Source organism: Orcinus orca, chromosome 11, assembly GCF_937001465.1.
Source record: "Orcinus orca chromosome 11, mOrcOrc1.1, whole genome shotgun sequence".
NCBI lineage: Eukaryota > Metazoa > Chordata > Mammalia > Artiodactyla > Delphinidae > Orcinus > Orcinus orca.
The window spans coordinates 20,944,801-20,962,167 of NC_064569.1; the positions used below are offsets into that span (position 1 = coordinate 20,944,801).

Below are 17,367 nucleotides of genomic sequence, written 5' to 3' on the forward strand. Positions count from 1 at the left end.
TTCTCAAACCCTTCCAAAATATAGCAGAGGGAGGAACACTCCCAAATTCATTCTATGAGGCCACCATCACCCTGATACCAAAATCAGACAAAGATGTCACAAAGAAAGAAAATTACAGTAGGCCAATATCACTGAAGAACATAGATGCAAAACTCCTCAACAAAATACTAGCAAACAGAATCCAACAGCACATTAAAAGGACCATACACCATGATCAAGTGGTGTTTATGCCAGGAATGCAAGGATTCTTCAATATACACAAATCAATCAACGTGATACACCATAGTGAAAAATTGAAGGAGAAAAACCATATGATCATCTCAATAGATGCAGAGAAAGCTTTCGACAAAATTCCACACCCATTTATGATAAAAACCCTCTAGAAAGTAGGCCTAGAGGGAACTTTCCTCAACATAATAAAGGCCATATATGACAAACCCACAGCCAACATCATCCTCAATGGTGAAAAACTGAAAGCATTTCCACTAAGATCAGAAACAAGACAAGGTTGCCCACTGTCACCACTATTATTCAACATAGTTCTGGAAGTTTTAGCCACAGCAATCAGAGAAGAAAAAGAAATAAAATGAATTCAGATTGGAAAAGAAGTAAAGCTGTCACTGTTTGCAGATGATATGATACTATACATAGAGAATCCTAAAGATGCCAACAGAAAACTACTAGAGGTAATCAATGAATTTGGTAAAGTTGCAGGATACAAAATTAATGCACAGAAATTTCTGGTATTCCTATACACTAATGATGAAAAATCTGGAAGTGAAATTAAGAAAACACTCCCGTTTACCATTGCAACAAAAAGAATAAAATATCTAGGAATAAACCTACCTAAGGAGACAAAAGACATGCTATGCAGAAAATTATAAGACACTGATGAAAGAAATTAAAGATGATACAAATAGATGGAGAGATATACCATGTTCTTGGATTGGAAGAATCGACATTGTGAAAATAACTCTAGTACCCAAAGCAATCTACAGATTCAATGCAATCCCTATCAAACTACCACTTGCATTTTTCACAGAACTAGAACAAAAATTTTCACAATTTGGATGGAAAAACATAAGACCCCGAATAGCCAAAGCAAACTTGAGGATGAAAAATGGAGCCTGAGGAATCAGACTCCCTGACTTCAGACTATACTACAAAGCTACAGTAATCAAGACAGTATGGTAGTGGCAGAAAAACAGAAATATAGATCAATGGAACAGGATAGAAAGCCCAGAGATAAACCCATGCACATATGGTCACCTTATCTTTGACAAAGGAGGCAAGAATATACAGTGGAGAAAAGACAGCCTCTTCAATATGTGATGCTGGGAAACCTGGACAGGTACATGTAAAAGTATGAAATTAGAAAACTCCCTAACACCATACACAAAAATAAACTCAAAATGGAGTAAAGACCTAAATGTAATGCCAGACACTATCAAACTCTTAGAGGAAAACATAGGCAGAACACTTTATGACATAAATCACAGCAAGATCCTTTTTGACCTGCCTCCTAGAGAAATGGAAATTAAAACAAAAATAAACAAATGGGACCTAATGAAACTTCAAAGCTTTTGCACAGCAAAGGAAAACATAAACAAGACCAAAAGACAACCCTCAGAATGGCAGAAAATATTTGCAAATGAAGCAACTGACAATGTATTAATTTCCAAAATTTACAAGCAGCTCATGCAGCTCAATAACAAAAAAACAAACAACCTAATCCAAAAATGGGCAGAAGACCTAAATCGACATTTCTCCAAAGAAGATATACAGACTGCCAACAAACACATGAAAGAATGCTCAACATCATTAATCATTAGAGAAATGCAAATCAAAACTACAATGAGGGCTTCCCTGGTGGCGCAGTGGTTGAGAGTCCGCCTGCCGATGCAGGGGACACGGGTTCGTGCCCCAGTCCAGGAAGATCCCACATGCTGTGGAGTGGCTAGGCCCGTGAGCTATGGCTGCTGAGCCTGCGCGTCCGGAGCCTGTGCTCTGCAACGGCAGAGGCCACAACAGTGAGAGACCCACATACCACAAAACAAAACAAAACAAAACAGAAAACAACTACAATGAGATATCATCTCACACAAGTCAGAATGGCCATCATCAAAAAATCTAGAAAGAATAAATGCTGGAGAGGCTGTGGAGAAGAGGGAACACTCTTGCACTGTTGGTGGGAATGTAAATTGATACAGCCACTATGGAGAAAAGTATGGAGGTTCCTTAAAAAACTAAAAATAGAAGTACTGTGTGACAGAGCAATCCCACTACTGGGCATATACCCTGAGAAAACCATAATTCAAAAAGAGTCATGTACCAAAATGTTCATTGCAGCTCTATTTACAATAGCCAGGACATGGAAGCAACCTAAGTGTCCATCTACAGATGAATGGATAAAGAATATGTGGCACATATATACAATGGAATATTACTCAGCCATAAAAAGAAACGAAATTGAGTTATTTGTAGTGAGGTGGATAGACCTAGAGTCTGTAATACAGAGTGAAGTAAGTCAGAAAGAGAAAAAAAAATACCATATGCTAACACATATATATGGAATCTAAGAAAAAAAAAACAATGTCATGAAGAACCTAGGGGTAAGACGGGAATTACGACACAGACCTACTAGAGAATGGACTTGAGGATATGGGGAGGGTCAAGGGTAAGCTGTGACAAAATGAGAGAATGGCATGGACATATATACACTACCAAACGTAAAATAGATAGCTAGTGGGAAGCAGCCGCATAGCACAGGGAGATCAGCTTGGTGGTTTGTGACCACCTAGAGGTGTGGGATAGGGAGAGTGGGAGGGAGGGAGACGCAAGAGGGAAGAGATATGGGAACATATGTATACGTATAACTGATTCACTTTGTTATAAAGCAGAAACTAACACACCACTGTAAAGCAATTATACTCCAATAAAGATGTTAAAAAAAAAAAGAAATGAAAAAAGAAGTAACGACTGACAGTGTAGAAATACAATGGACAAGCAACTCTATGCCAATAAAATGGGCAACCTGGAAGAAATGGACAAATTCTTAGAAAAGCACAACCTTTTGAGACTGAACCAGGAAGAAATAGAAAATATAAAAAGACCAATCACAAGCAGTGAAATGGAAACTGATTAAAAACCTTCCAGCAAAACAAAGCCCAGGACCGGATGGCTTCACAGGTGAATTCTATCAAACATTTAGAGAAGAACCAACACCTATCCTTCTCAAACTCTTCCAAAATATAGCAGAGGGGGGAACACTCCCAAATCCATTATACGAGGCCACCATCACCCTGATACCAAAACCAGACAAGGATGTCACAAAGAAAGAAAACTACAGGCCAATATCACTGATGAACATAAATGCAAAAATCCTCAACAAAATACTAGCAAACAGAATCCAACAGCACATTAAAAGGACCATACACCATGATCAAGTGGGGTTTATCTCAGGAATGCAAGGATTCTTCAGTATACACAAATCAATCAATGTCCTGTAGCATATTAACAAATTGAAGGAGAAAAACCATATGATCATCTCAATAGATGCAGAAAAGGTTTCAACAAAATTCAACACCCATTTATGATAAAAACTCTCCAGAAAGTAGGTATAGAGGAACTACCTCAGCATAATAAAGGCCACATATGACAAACGCACAGCCAACACCCTTCTCAGTGGTGAAAAACTGAAACCACTTCTGCTAAGATCAGGAACAAGACAAGGTTGTCCACTCTCATCACTATTATTCAACACAGTTTTGGAAGTTTTAGCCACAGCAATCACAGAAGAAAAATAAATAAAAGGAATTCAGATTGGAAAATAAGAAGTAAAGCTGTCACTGTTTGCAGATGACATGATACTATACATAGAGAATCCTAAAGATGCTACCAGAAAACTACTAGAGCTAATCAATGAATTTGGTAAAGTAGCAGGATACAAAATTAATGCACATTGATCTCTTGCATTCCTATATACTAATGATGAAAATCTGAAAGAGAAATTAAGGAAACATTCCCATTTAACATTGCAAAAATAAGAAGAAAATACCTAGGGATAAACCTACCTAAGGAGACCAAAGGCCTGTATGCAGAAAATTATAAGACACTGATGAAAGAAGTTAAAGACGATACAAACAGATCAAGAGATGTACCATATTCTTGGAATGGAAGAATCAACATTGTGAAAATGACTCTACTACCCAAAGCAATCTACATATTTGACGCAATCCCTATCAAACTACCACTGGCATTTTTCACAGAACTAGAACAGAAATTTTCACAATTCGTATGGAAACACAGAAGACCCCAAATAGGCAAAGCAATCTTGAGAAAGAAAAACGGAGCTGGAGGAATCAGGGTCCCTGATGTCAGACTATGCTAGAAAGCTAAATAACTAAATCAAGACAGTATGGTACTGGCACAAAAACAGAAATATAAATCAATGGAACAGGATAGAAAGCCCAGAGATAAACCCATGCACATATGGTCACCTTATTTGTGATAAAGGAGGCAAGCATATACAGTGGAAAAAGACAGCCTCTTCACCAAGTGGTGCTGGGAAAAATGGACAGCTACATGTAAAAGAATGAAATTAGAACACTTCCTAACACCCTACACAAAAATAAACTCAAAATGGATTAAAGACCTAAATGTAAGACCAGACACTCTAAAACTCTTAGAGGAAAACATAGGCAGAACCCTCTATGACATAAATCACAGCAAGATCCTTTTTGACCCACCACCTAGAGAACTGGAAATAAAAATTAAAAAATGGGACCTAATGAAACTTAAAAGCTTTTGCACAGCAAAGGAAACCATAAACAAGACCAAAAGACAACCCTCAGAATGGGAGAAAATATTTGCAAATGAAGCAACAGACAAACGATTAATCTCCAAAATATACAATCAGGTCATGCAGCTGAATATCAAAAGAACAAACAACCCAATCCAAAAATGGGCAGAAGACCTAAACAGACATTTCTCCAAAGAAGATATACAGATTGCCAACAAACACATGAAAGGATGCTCAACATCACTAATCATTAGAGAAATGCAAATCAAAACTGCAATGAGATATCATCTCACACCAGTCAGAATGGCCATTATCAAAAAATCTACAAACAATAAGTGCTGGAGAGGGTGTCCAGAAAAGGGAACCTTCTTGCACTGTTGGTGGGAATGTAAATTGATACAGCCACTATGAAGAACAGTATGGAGGTTCCTTAAAAGACTAAAAATAGAAGTACCATGTGACCCAGCAATCCCACTACTGGGCATATACCCTGAGAAAACCATAATTTAAAAAGAGTCATGTACCAAAATGTTCATTGAAGCTCTATTTACAATAGCCGAGACATGGAAGCAACCTAAGTGTCTATAGACAGATAAATGGATAAAGATGATGTGGCACGTATTTACAATGGAATATTACTCAGCCATACAAGAAATGGAATTGAACTATTTGTAGTAAGGTGTATGGACATAGAGTCTGTCATACAGAATGAAGTAATTCGGAAAGAGAAAAAGAAATACCATATGCTAACAAATATATATGGAATCTAAAAAAAAAAGGTTCTGATGAACCTAGGGGCAGGACAGGAATAAAGATGCAAAGGTAGACAATGGAGTTGAGGACATGGAAGGGGGAAGGGTAAGCTGGGACGAAGTGAGAGAGTAGCATTGACATATATACACTACCGAATGTAAAAGAGATAGCTAGTGGGAAGCAGCTGCATAGCACAGGGAGATTAGCTCGGTGCTTAGTGACCACCTAGAGGGGTGGGATAGGGAGGATGGGAGGGAGACACAAGAAGGAGGGGATATGGGTATATATGTATATATATAGCAGATTCATTTTGTTATACAGTAGAAACTAACACAACACTGTAAAGCAATTACGCTCCAATAAAGATGTTAAAATAAATAAATAAAAAATCACAAGGTTACTATGAAGCTTAGATGAGAAAATATATATAAAATTTACTGCATAAAGATGGCTTACAGTAGATGTTTCATAAGCATAGTCTATATTCTGTTTCCATTTCCGTTTTCCTCCATAAGGAAGGCTATTGGACGTTAACGTAATAAAGCTTGTTAAACAAGGTTACATTTGATTCAATGAGTGATGGAAGAGAAAACTGGAGGGTAACAGGTTCTGAAATGAATGAAAAATAATGATTTATAGACAGTAATTGATAAAGCTACTCTTTCAAGAAGAATGAGAGGGTAATGGGATGTAGAACAAAGGAACAATAGTGTGAAGGAGAATCGGGGTGAAGGAAAAATGTTTGTGGGTGGTGGTGGTTGTTTTTTTAGGATGGAGGTTTGAGTGTGCCTATAACAAGGAAAGAAAGGGACTTACGAGGAGGAATATAAAAATGAGAAAGAGTAATAATACAGAAAATACCTTCAGGAAATAGAATATAAGAGCAGCATTGATCAAAGTTACAGTAGCTATAAAAACAAATTGCCAAATGAAGACAAACCCCTTATAGGCAGTTCAAGCCGGGCCTTCGGAGACCTGGGCTCACTTGAATCTAGCATTTCAATAGACAGTTACTCTTAGCCAGCGGTACCAAGGACTCCAGTGTTCAGGGCTGAGGAGTACTGTAGGAGCCTCCTACCTGCAGCTGCCTCTCCCTAATGCCTGAAATGGCAATTACTCATTAATATGTCAAGGGATTAACAGCTATGTAGCCTATTAAGATCCAATCTGTGGGCTGTACAGACTTCAGTTTGAAAGCTCCGTCATTTATTATGTGTATAAGCTTGGGAAAGTTTTTAGATTTCTTTAAGCCTTAGATTCCTTTATTTTCTGGCCGTGCCACGCAGCTTGTAGGATCTTAGTTCCCCGACCAGGGATTGATCCCTGGCGCTCAGCAGTGAAAGTGCGGAGTCCTAGCAACTGGACTGCCAGGGAATTCCCGATCCTCAATTTCTCGAACTCTAAGGATAACGTTTCCTACGTAACAGGATTGAAGATAATATACACTAAGTAATTAATAGTGATTAGCATACAGAAAATAATGTTCCTTGTGGGGTGTTAGAGTACTGTAATTTGCCTATTTGCTTACTTTTGAATAATTTTTTCTTATCTTTTCATAAAACTTTGACCCCATCTAATATAACATGCTTACAGAGACTTGAGCTGAAATCACTATTACTGATGTTATCCTAGGGTGGTCAGATGAAGAGACTATCCCAGGATTCTGAATGTGGCTTGAGCCAATAGAACTGCGACATTCCCCCAAAGAAGCCTAGGCCTTTTGGGCACAGACGTGTGTGAATCAAAAACTATCCATGGTATCCAGCTTCAAGAAGAGAAAAGAAGAAACATTTTCTTTTAAATTTTCAAATGCTGAGGACCTTATCTTCGGGAACCTTCCCTAAGACTTCGGCATCTATTTACCTATTTTCTTCAGGTTTAAATCAATATGGTCCTTTGCCAAGGATGGCAAATTATTATACCAACAAAAGCACAAAATACAGAAATTCCGAGGTAAAAAGACTTCTCATTCTCCAATTTCATGTATGGATGTTATTATTATAATTATCATTATTTAAGAAGTATTGTATTTAGCCAGTAGTTTTGAGTAGACCAATCCATTAAGAATATATTTTTAATGTAACACTCTTAGAACGTCTAAGACTTAATTTATAAATGTCCCAGTTTTTGTATTGCCATTCTTTAATCCTGAGTTCATATCCTACTGGAAAAGGCAGACTCTAACATGGAATCCCTATCTGTAGGTAATTAAATTGAATAGTAAAGGCTATTTGGAATGGCTTAAAGTAATAGGGCAAAGGGAGGGGTTAGCAAAGTCCAAATAGAATGAATCTTTGATTCAGTAGAGAAATGCTTCTCAAACTTTCACGTGCCTATAGGTCAGCTGGAGATCTTTTTAAAATGCAGATTCTGATTCAGTAGACCTAAGGGTGGGGTCTGAGGTTTTGCATCTCTAACAAACTTCCAGGATCGAGGACGCTACTGACCCCCACCACACTCAAGTAGTGAGGAAGAATCTAGAATTTGGTAATGAGTAGGGAGGGAGCCTGCCATGTGCCCTCTAACTCAGCATCACAGAAAACATCTGAAAACTCAACCACCAGTCACCTGCCTTTTGGAGTCCTTCATCTTCTAACACAACAGCTCTCTGACATTTTGATGCTAAAAACTGACTTATCCACAAGCAGAGGCATAAACTCTGGAAACATTTCTTTATCTAGAAACCTGATGGACATTGATCAAGTAACTAGAGAAGAACCATAACAAGGTGACATCATCTGTTGAGGTGAAAGAGCAAAAACAAGACCAGATACCTAACCAACTACCTTTATCAGAACTACGCCATTCCATACACCTGAAAGCAATACAGTGTTGTGCGTCATTTATATCTCAATAATAAACAATTGGGCCATTCCATCACATATGCCAATGGTGATTCCCAAGATAGATCCTTTGGGAAAATGATAGCAAATCTTTCTATCGAAAGTTTTTTCTGATGGGCCAATCAATGTGAAATAGTTACTCTCCACTTTCTCTAGTATAAAACAAATTCAGATTCACATTTGATTTCAATAGATTTTAATTCAATAATAAGCAATTATTTTAGAAGGAAGCACATGAGAAAAATACTTGAATATATGAAAACATTAAAGAGGTGGTATGCCCTAATTGCTTGTAGAATTATTTGCTTTGCTGAACACAGCAAAAGAATTATAGTGGAAATCAATGCTCTGGTTTACCTCTTTTTAAGAGTGTCTATTTTTATTAGAATATTTCCTTTTCTAAAAGCAGTCACCATCTTTAAGCAATGAAGACAGGCTAGCTGTACCCAAGCGCTTTCAATTGTGGTCAGAGGGAGCACACATCCTCTAATGACCTCAGGAAAGATTATCAAAGATGTACTGTGAATGAAGATGTTTACTCAGCAGTGAGCTAGCACACATATTTAGGCGTTTTATTTTTAACAGCCAAAAAGAATGTCAGAAGCCTCATTTCCTGGTCGGATAATAAGCATCCTGCCCTAAGCATGGATGAGCACACAGCACATCATCTCAAATGTAGCATGAGTGATGGCTCTAAGTATGACAGCTGACACCTTCACTAAACCATTATTCTTGGAAACAAGGCAATCTATACACTCAGAGAGGAAGACTTTGCTAGCTGGGTGTTTACATCTATATTTGCCACCTAGGGAGAATAACAGCCTTATTTCAGAACAAGTTGTATAAGTAGAGATACATCTTAAATTTTACAATGGAAGGGCCAATGCTTTTGTCTCTTTCAGTCATTTGTTTTCTGAGTACCTTAATGTAAAATGACTCTTGAAAGGCTTTTGAAAATTATCTTCTGGAACTGTACCCATCCTCTGGGATAAAGAGTTGTTGCAATTGCTTCAGAAATGGAAGTCTTGATTTATATTTCACAGGTGCTGTATTTTTGAAGGCGCAGCAGCACAGTGGGACCTACGTCCACTTGTCTTCGTTCCCCTGATAAGGAGCAAAGCATCATGGGGGAGAGGCAGGCTCAGGCTCTCACTGAGAAGCCAGAGTTCGGGCTCCTTGTGAGAGCCATTCACCCTGTCACCAACACGATGCCTTACTTAAACTTCCCAGACAAAAACAGATACTCACTTGAGCTGGAAAAGCAGGGGGATGGAGAAGTGTAGAGCTACAAGTTTAAATATTTCAGCTCTGTCTGTCAAAATGTAACCTTGGCCAGGTTAATTCACTTAAGCTGCAAAGAGTTGCTCCACCTTTCCTGTCAATCAAACGAACAACTACTGTTTAAAATAATGATGAACACGAAGACAATGCATCAAATTAACTTGAAGTGGATATGACATCAGGCTGCGCCACCACTGACGATATTCGGATAGGAAACAAAATACTGGATTAAAAGCACGTTTGCCTTTTTTAAAAAAAAAAGTGGTAAATTTTGAAACATATAACCAATTTTAATTAATAATGCTTTATTATATCAATTAGCTTTTTCTAGGATGTAGCTATTAAATTAAACCCCACAGTTGGACAATTACCTTTTCTTCATTACTCTCCAATTGTTTCATAGGGATTGCTATCTTCCCTAGATTATAAACTAGATTATAAACTCCTCAAGGGCAGCAATATGTCTTTTTTGTTCACAATTTAGGGTTAATCACAAGATCTCCACATGAGCTCCACATGAATAGAGAGATGGGGAAGGATTCCACTCCACCCTCCAAGTGCAGTAAGGGAATAAAATGTGCTCTTGTGCCACCAACTCCCTAAGGACTCTATTCCTTATTGCTTATTGTGGCACAGCTGGATTAAACTAGAAGTTGAATGGGGATTTGGGGACAATGGAGAAGGTGAGGACATTTTGTACCCTTGTCTCACCTTATGGGTGTCGGCCCCGGTGCTTTGGCACCAACTCATTTGTCCTACTGCTCCTAGCTCTGAGATCTGACTGCAGGAGTTTAAATTTCTACTCCTTTGTTTGAATAAAATTGAAGTATCTCTGCACAGTGATTCTTGGTACAGCCATCTATTCTGTAATTATAATACCACTAATAATTACTATTTACTGAGTATGTATTAAATAATTAGTTCTTTAAGTAGATTATCTAATTAAATCTACTCGAAAACACTGTGTGGCAGCTATTATTAGTCCCAAGACAGAGATAAGGAAATCGAAGCCCAGAGATCTTATCTAACTTCATATATCTGCTAAGTGAAGGAGGAAGTATTTGAAACTGCGTCTGACTACAAAATAAGCCATCTCTATGTTTGTCAGATTGTATGGCTACTGAATAAACTCTGCACAGTGAGGTAGGGAAATCAATGGAGCAGTCATTTGTTCCAGGGACAGCTAAAATACCACTATAAAAAATGTTGCCCATATATACAGGGAGAAAAAAGGCTCATAGCAACACTCTATGTAATAACCAAAAAAAAAGAAAAGAAAAGAAAAAGAAAAAGGATAAAAGATAAGCAACCCAAAGATCAACCATAAACAAATAAGTAGATTATGGTATAGCCATGGGATAGAATATTATATAACAGTGAAAATAGTGAAATACAACTACAGGTAACAATGTGAATGAATCTCAGGGATTAAAGATTAAACAAAAAAGCTATTGCAGAAAAATACATGTCATGCGATTCCACTTATAAAGCTCTTTGACACGCAAGACTAAACAATACAACAAGGGAATAGGAACACAAAATTCATGTCAGGACAGGGATGGGCTGTTAAGACAGAAGTGGAAAGAAGAGATCTTAGAAGGACTCTCATAAGATGGCAAAGTTAAATAAAGTGTTCTTCTTAAACTTGGTAGTGGGGGTCCAGGGAACACTGCATAGTTATACTTTAAATTTTTTGTGTTTTTTTTAAATTATAGCAAAATATATATAGTACAAAATTGACTATTTTAACAATGTTTAAAATGTACAGTTCAGTGTCATTAAACATATTCACATTGTTATGGAACCGTTATCACTAGATAACATTAATTATTCTTTTTCTCTAGTAACATTAGATTAAAAGAGTTTGTAGCAATAGCTGGTGATACTTATATAATCTTCATATCTTTGGTAAATTCAAAACAACTCATGATTGTAAGAAAATGTCTCTCATTTTGTAGTGAGAAATCTGGCTTTTGTTGCTGAGAAAAGTACATTGAGTTAGTCTTGGGGTAATTAATATAATACGTGGAGAAAGGTTAAGATGTGTGATCTGAAATAAATAAAAAGCAGCAACATATTTTCAATGGGATCTGAAGGTTCAAGGATACCTTGAGTTTAAGGAGTTCTATCTACTACATGTTGGGTTGATTGTAAAGCAAATTTTAAGTCAGATAGTTTTTACTATTGCATTAATTAAATTCCATCTCTCTTTCTAATTATTATATAGCCCAGTAGTTTTTTTAAAAAAAGTATGACAGCTGCATCTGTACACTTTCCAAATATGCAGCATAGTTAGAAATGGCAAGTAACTGTTTTATAATGTTTTCCATAATGCCAACTGTCCATGGGTTATGTGAAGAGCAAGCATAAATAGCAGGTAGGAAGCCCAATGGAGTTATATCCTATCTTCCATCAGCTCACACTTTTGAGCACTATTGATCTCAGGTTTTTCTCCAATGCTGGCATTTCAGACCCAAGTTTAGCAATTTCTTGCTGCAGTTGTTCATTTGTTCCCTGTGCCTGCTGCAGCATGACTTGATCATTGTTTAAATGCATTTGTAATTTCAGAAACTGAGGGAAGAAAAAAAAAAAAGGAGTGGGGCTTTTTAGGCAATAATGCTCTGTTTTATAATAAAAGAAGCCATTGAAAGCTGATTATGTAACAAATCCATCAAGGCTGCAAAAGTACACCAGAGAATGAAGCATGATGGGAATTTTTAAGTCAGATATAATTTCTTTTCTGCCTGCAGGAGTTCTTTGTTAAGAAGCAATATATTAACTCATTAAAACAAATCTGGAAAGACTTCAAAAAAAGTAGCTTAATCTGCTACATTTTATGACATTTTATAGCCAATTCATGTTTTAACAAGTTCATTCACTTAATCATTACAATAGATTATCTGATATATTTCTCTTTAATAAACTAGATTTTTCCTCATGAAGTATAGCTTGTTTAGATTTTTTTAAAAGCTCAGTTTCTTTATAGGATAATTCCATAAATATTCACAATGTACAATTTTGTGTTACACATTTTTATAAAGGGTCTAGCCAACAATGCACCATGAATAATAATGATGATACACTTTGCTGGTTCTTCTTCTTTAGGATTTTAATTAAAAGTAAGCATATGGCACTTAGAAGGCAGCATACAGATGATTTGTAAGGAATGACATGGCAAAGTAAACTAAAATTGTAAGTAATTGTTTCATCGTCCAAATACCTGAGTTTCACTGAATTCTGAGAGGCAGCAGGGTCCAGTGGAATCCCTTGGATGATATAGCCAGATTTCTGTTTTCTCAGTTGTCAACTGTAAATGAAAATATCATCAACTAACTTTATTGCAGAAAGAAATGAAACACCAGGTGGACAATCTAAACCTAATTATAATTTGTTGGGAGCATTCAGTTAAGCATTTTCTGGAAATTCATATGTAGGGATGCACATAGACCCAATTTGATAATGCTGCACACAGTGCTGATTCATTAAATTTCTATAAATCTCTGAAATAGTTTCTTTTAAAAAGTAACTTGTGTGTATGGGTGCCTATGGAATACGCACACATATATGCATTACAATAAACTTTATGCGTATATATGTCTCTCCTCCACCCCACCCCACCCCACCCATGCTCTAGGTACCTTCTCGGTCAGTGAGATCTAGCCAACACACTGTACTGTAACATATTCCTGGCTAAAAAGCATTAATCCACCATATTGCAAAGGTCCTCTGCCAAACAGTACTCTACCTCATTTTCCTGAGTTGAGTGGGTTCTAAAACATGTATTGTTTACTATGCTATGGCTGTTCTTTCTACTATTTATTGTGTGTTATGGTGAACAGTTTTGACCCATAACATCTGACAAAAGTCAAAAAGTATGCAAGCAACACTTACACCTAAAAAAGGTGGTAAGGAGATAAGCAGACCACAATGTGTCTTCAAGAAAATGACTTAGGAATCAGAGAATAAATATCATGAAGCACTTACTTATATTTGAAAGCTCTTTGACCTTCATAAACATCATAAACATCACTGAAAGCTGGAGGACTGACCAGCAAAGAAAGACTGTCCGTGTTGACTGTTTGGAGAGCATCTCCTTAAGGCTGTCCTCCAATGAACCCACATAGAAATGATCCTACCATTTTTGGGAATACATCCTTTGAATTAAACCAGGTGTGCCATATCCAAAAGTTTCTGGAAACATGGTCTCTTTTGGAAAGTAATTTAAAAGATACAGCTTTTTGATGGGACAAAGGGTGTTAAAGAAACTGGCTGATTCACAAGAGATGCATCACCAAGTGAAGAGAGGGACCACATCTGGTGAAAGTAACAAGAGTAAAAAGGGTGAAAGTATGTCAAGAGAGAGAAAACAAATGATAAGCTGATATAAATGTAAATCTCATGCCTAACCTGGCACACTTAAGGCAAAACAGAAGTCACTCTGGCAGAAGACAGTGAGTATCAGTGCATAAAGGTTAAGCTTGCTCAACCAACAGTGCCCGGCATATTTTTACATATATAGTAAGTGGTTAGTGAATGAATCCACAAAAAGCCTACATGACCCAAGTAAAATTAGCCTCTAACTAGAGAGGTCAGTCTTGTTTTCCAGATAGTAGGCAACATGTTACAAAAATTGCACCAGCAGGAAGAACCCACAGCAAGTAAACACTTTACCTCTTTTTGATATTAAAAAATAAAGATAACTCTAAACTATATATTTAATCACAAGACAAGGAGATTTCTTACACCTACTCACTCAGGGCAAAACTTTATGAAAAACCATAAAGGGTCTTTTTTACATCTTTCTTTCCAACTTCTTAAACCTCCCAATTCATCCCACCCCACCCCACCCCACCCCAGCTTTCCGCGCTTGGTGTCCATACGTTTGTTCTCTACATCTGTGTCTCAATTTCTGCCCTGCAAACCGGTTCATATGTACTAATTTTATAGATTCCACATATATGCATTAATATATCTGTTTTTCTCTTTCTGACTTACTTCACTCTGTGTAACAGTCTCTAGGTCCATCCACATCTCTACAAATGACCCAATTTCGTTCCTTTTTATGGCTGAGTAGTATTCCATTGTATATATGTACTACATCTTCTTTATGCATTCATCTGTCGATGGGCATTTAGGTTGCTTCCATGTCTTGGCTATTGTAAATAGTGCTGCAATGAACATTGGGGTGTAAGTGTCATTTTGAATTATGGTTTTCTCAGGGTATATGTCCAGTAGTGGGATTTCCGAGTCATATGGTAGTTCTATTTTTAGTTTTTTAAGGAACCTCCATACTGTTCTCCATAGTGGCTGTATCAATTTACATTCCCACCAACAGTGCAAGAGGGTGCCCTTTTCTCCACACCTCTCCAGCAACTGATGTTTGTAGATTTTCTGATGATACCCACTCTAACCGGTGTCAGGTGATACCTCATTGTAGTTTTGATTTGCATTTCTCTAATGATTATGATGTTGAGCATCTTTTCATATGCCTCTTGGCCATCTGTATGTCTTCTTTGGAGAAATGTCTATTTAGATCTTGTGCCCATCTTTTGATTGGGTTGTTTGTTTTTTTAATATTTAGCTGCATGGACTGTTTATATATTTTGGAGATTAATCCTTTGTCCGTTGATTTGTTTGCAAATATTTTCTCCTACTCCAGCATTGTCTTTTCCTCTTGTTTATAGCTTCCTTTGCTGTGCAAAAGCTTTTAAGTTTCATTAGGTCCCATTTGTTTATTTTTGTTTTTATTTCCATTACTCGAGGAGGTGGGTCAAAAAAATCTTGCTGTGATTTATTTCAAAGAGTGTTCTTCCTATGTTTTCCTCTAAGAGTTTTATAGTGTCTGATCTTACATCTAGGTGTTTAACCCATTTTGAGTTTATTTTTGTGTATGGTGTTAGGGAGTGTTCTAATTTCATTCTTTTACAAGTAGCTGTCCAGTTTCCCCAGCACCACTTATTGAAGAGACTGTCTTTTCTCCATTGTACATCCTTGCCTCCTTTGTAATAGATTAGGAGACCATAGGTGCGTGGGTTTATCTCTGGGCTTTCTATCCTATTCCATTGATCTATATTTCCGTTTTCGTGCCAGTACCATATTGTCTTCATTACTGTAGCTTTGTAGTATAGTCTGAAGTCAGGGAGTCTGATTCTTCCAGCTCTGTTATTTTCCCTCAAGATTGCTTTGGCTGTTCGGGGTCTTTTGTGTCTCCATACAAATTTTAATTTTTTTTGTTCTAGTTCTGTAATAAATGTCATTGGTAATTTGATAGGGATTGCATTGAATCTGTAGATTGCTTTGGGTAGTATAGTCATTTTCTCAGTATTGATTCTTCCAATCCAAGGACATGGTATATCTCATAATCTGTGTCATCTTTCATTTCTTTCATCAGTGCCTTATAGTTTTCTGAGTACACGTTTTTTTTACCTACTTAGGTAGGTTTATTCCTAGGTATTTTCTTCTTTTTGTTGCAATGGTGAATGGGATTATTTTCTTAATTTCTCTTTCTGATATTTTGTTGTTTGTGCATAGGAATGCAAGAGATTTCTGTGCATTATTTTGTAGCCTGCAACTTTACCTGCAACTTTACTTTACTAAATTCATTCTTTAGCTCTAGTAGTTTTCTGGTGGCATCTTTAGGATTCTCTATGTATAGTGTCATGTCATCTGCAAACACTGACAGTTTTACTTCTTTTCCAATTTGTATTCCTTTTATTTCTTTTTCTTCTGTGATTGCTGTGGCTAGGACTTCCAAAACTATATTGAATAATAGTGGTGAAAGTGGACATCTTTGTCTTCTTCCTGATCTTAGAGAAAATGCTTTCAAGTTTTTCACCATTGAGAATGATATTTGCTGTGGGTTTGTCATATACGGCCTTTATTATGTTGAGGTAGGTTCCCTCTATGCCCACTCTCTGGAGAGGTTTTATCATAAATGGGTGTTGAAATTTGCCAAAAGCTTTTTCTGCATCTATTAAAATAATCATATGGTTTTTATTCTTCCATTTGTTAATACAGTGTAGTGTATCACACTGACTGAATTGCACATATTGAAGAATCCTTGAATCCCTGGGATAAATCTCACTTGATCATAGTGTATGATCCTTTTAATGTGTTGTTGGATTCTGTTTGCATTTTGTTGAGGTTTTTGCATCCATATTCATCAGTAACATTGGTCTGTAATTTTCTTTTTTTATAGTATTTTGTCTGGTTTTGGTATCCGGGTGATGGTGGCCTCATAGAATGAGTTTGGGAGTGTTCCTTCCTCTGCAACTTTTTGGAAGAGTGTGATAAGGATGGGTGTTAGCTCTTCTCTAAATGTTTGATAGAATTCACCTGTGTAGCCAACTGGTCCTGGACTTTGGTTTGTTGGAAGATTTTTAATCACAGTTTCAATTCATTACATCTGATTGGTCTGTTCATATTTTCTATTTCTTCCAGGTTCAGTCTTGGAAGCTTATACCTTTCTAAGAATTTGTCCATTTCTTCCAGATTGTCCATTTTATTGGCATAGAGTTGCTTGTAGTAGTCTCTTAGGATGCTTTGTATTTCTGCGGTGTTGGTTGTAACTTCTCCTTTTTCATTTCTAATTTTATTGATTTGAGTACTTTCCCTCTTTTTCTTGATCAGTCTGGCTAAAGGTTTATCAATTTTGTTTATCTTCTCAAAGAACCAGCTTTTAGTTTTATT

General features: G+C 36.9%; 1 protein-coding gene across 1 annotated transcript in view; it reads right to left on the reverse strand.

Moving 5' to 3' along the window:
* Positions 1 to 17,367, reverse strand: part of LMNTD1 (lamin tail domain containing 1) — a 455,425-nt gene that overhangs the window by 306,814 nt on the left and 131,244 nt on the right. The window contains exon 5 of the mRNA XM_049694225.1: positions 12,899 to 12,985. The gene's annotated coding sequence lies outside the window, so the exon portion shown is untranslated. The remainder of the gene's footprint in view (positions 1 to 12,898; positions 12,986 to 17,367) is intronic.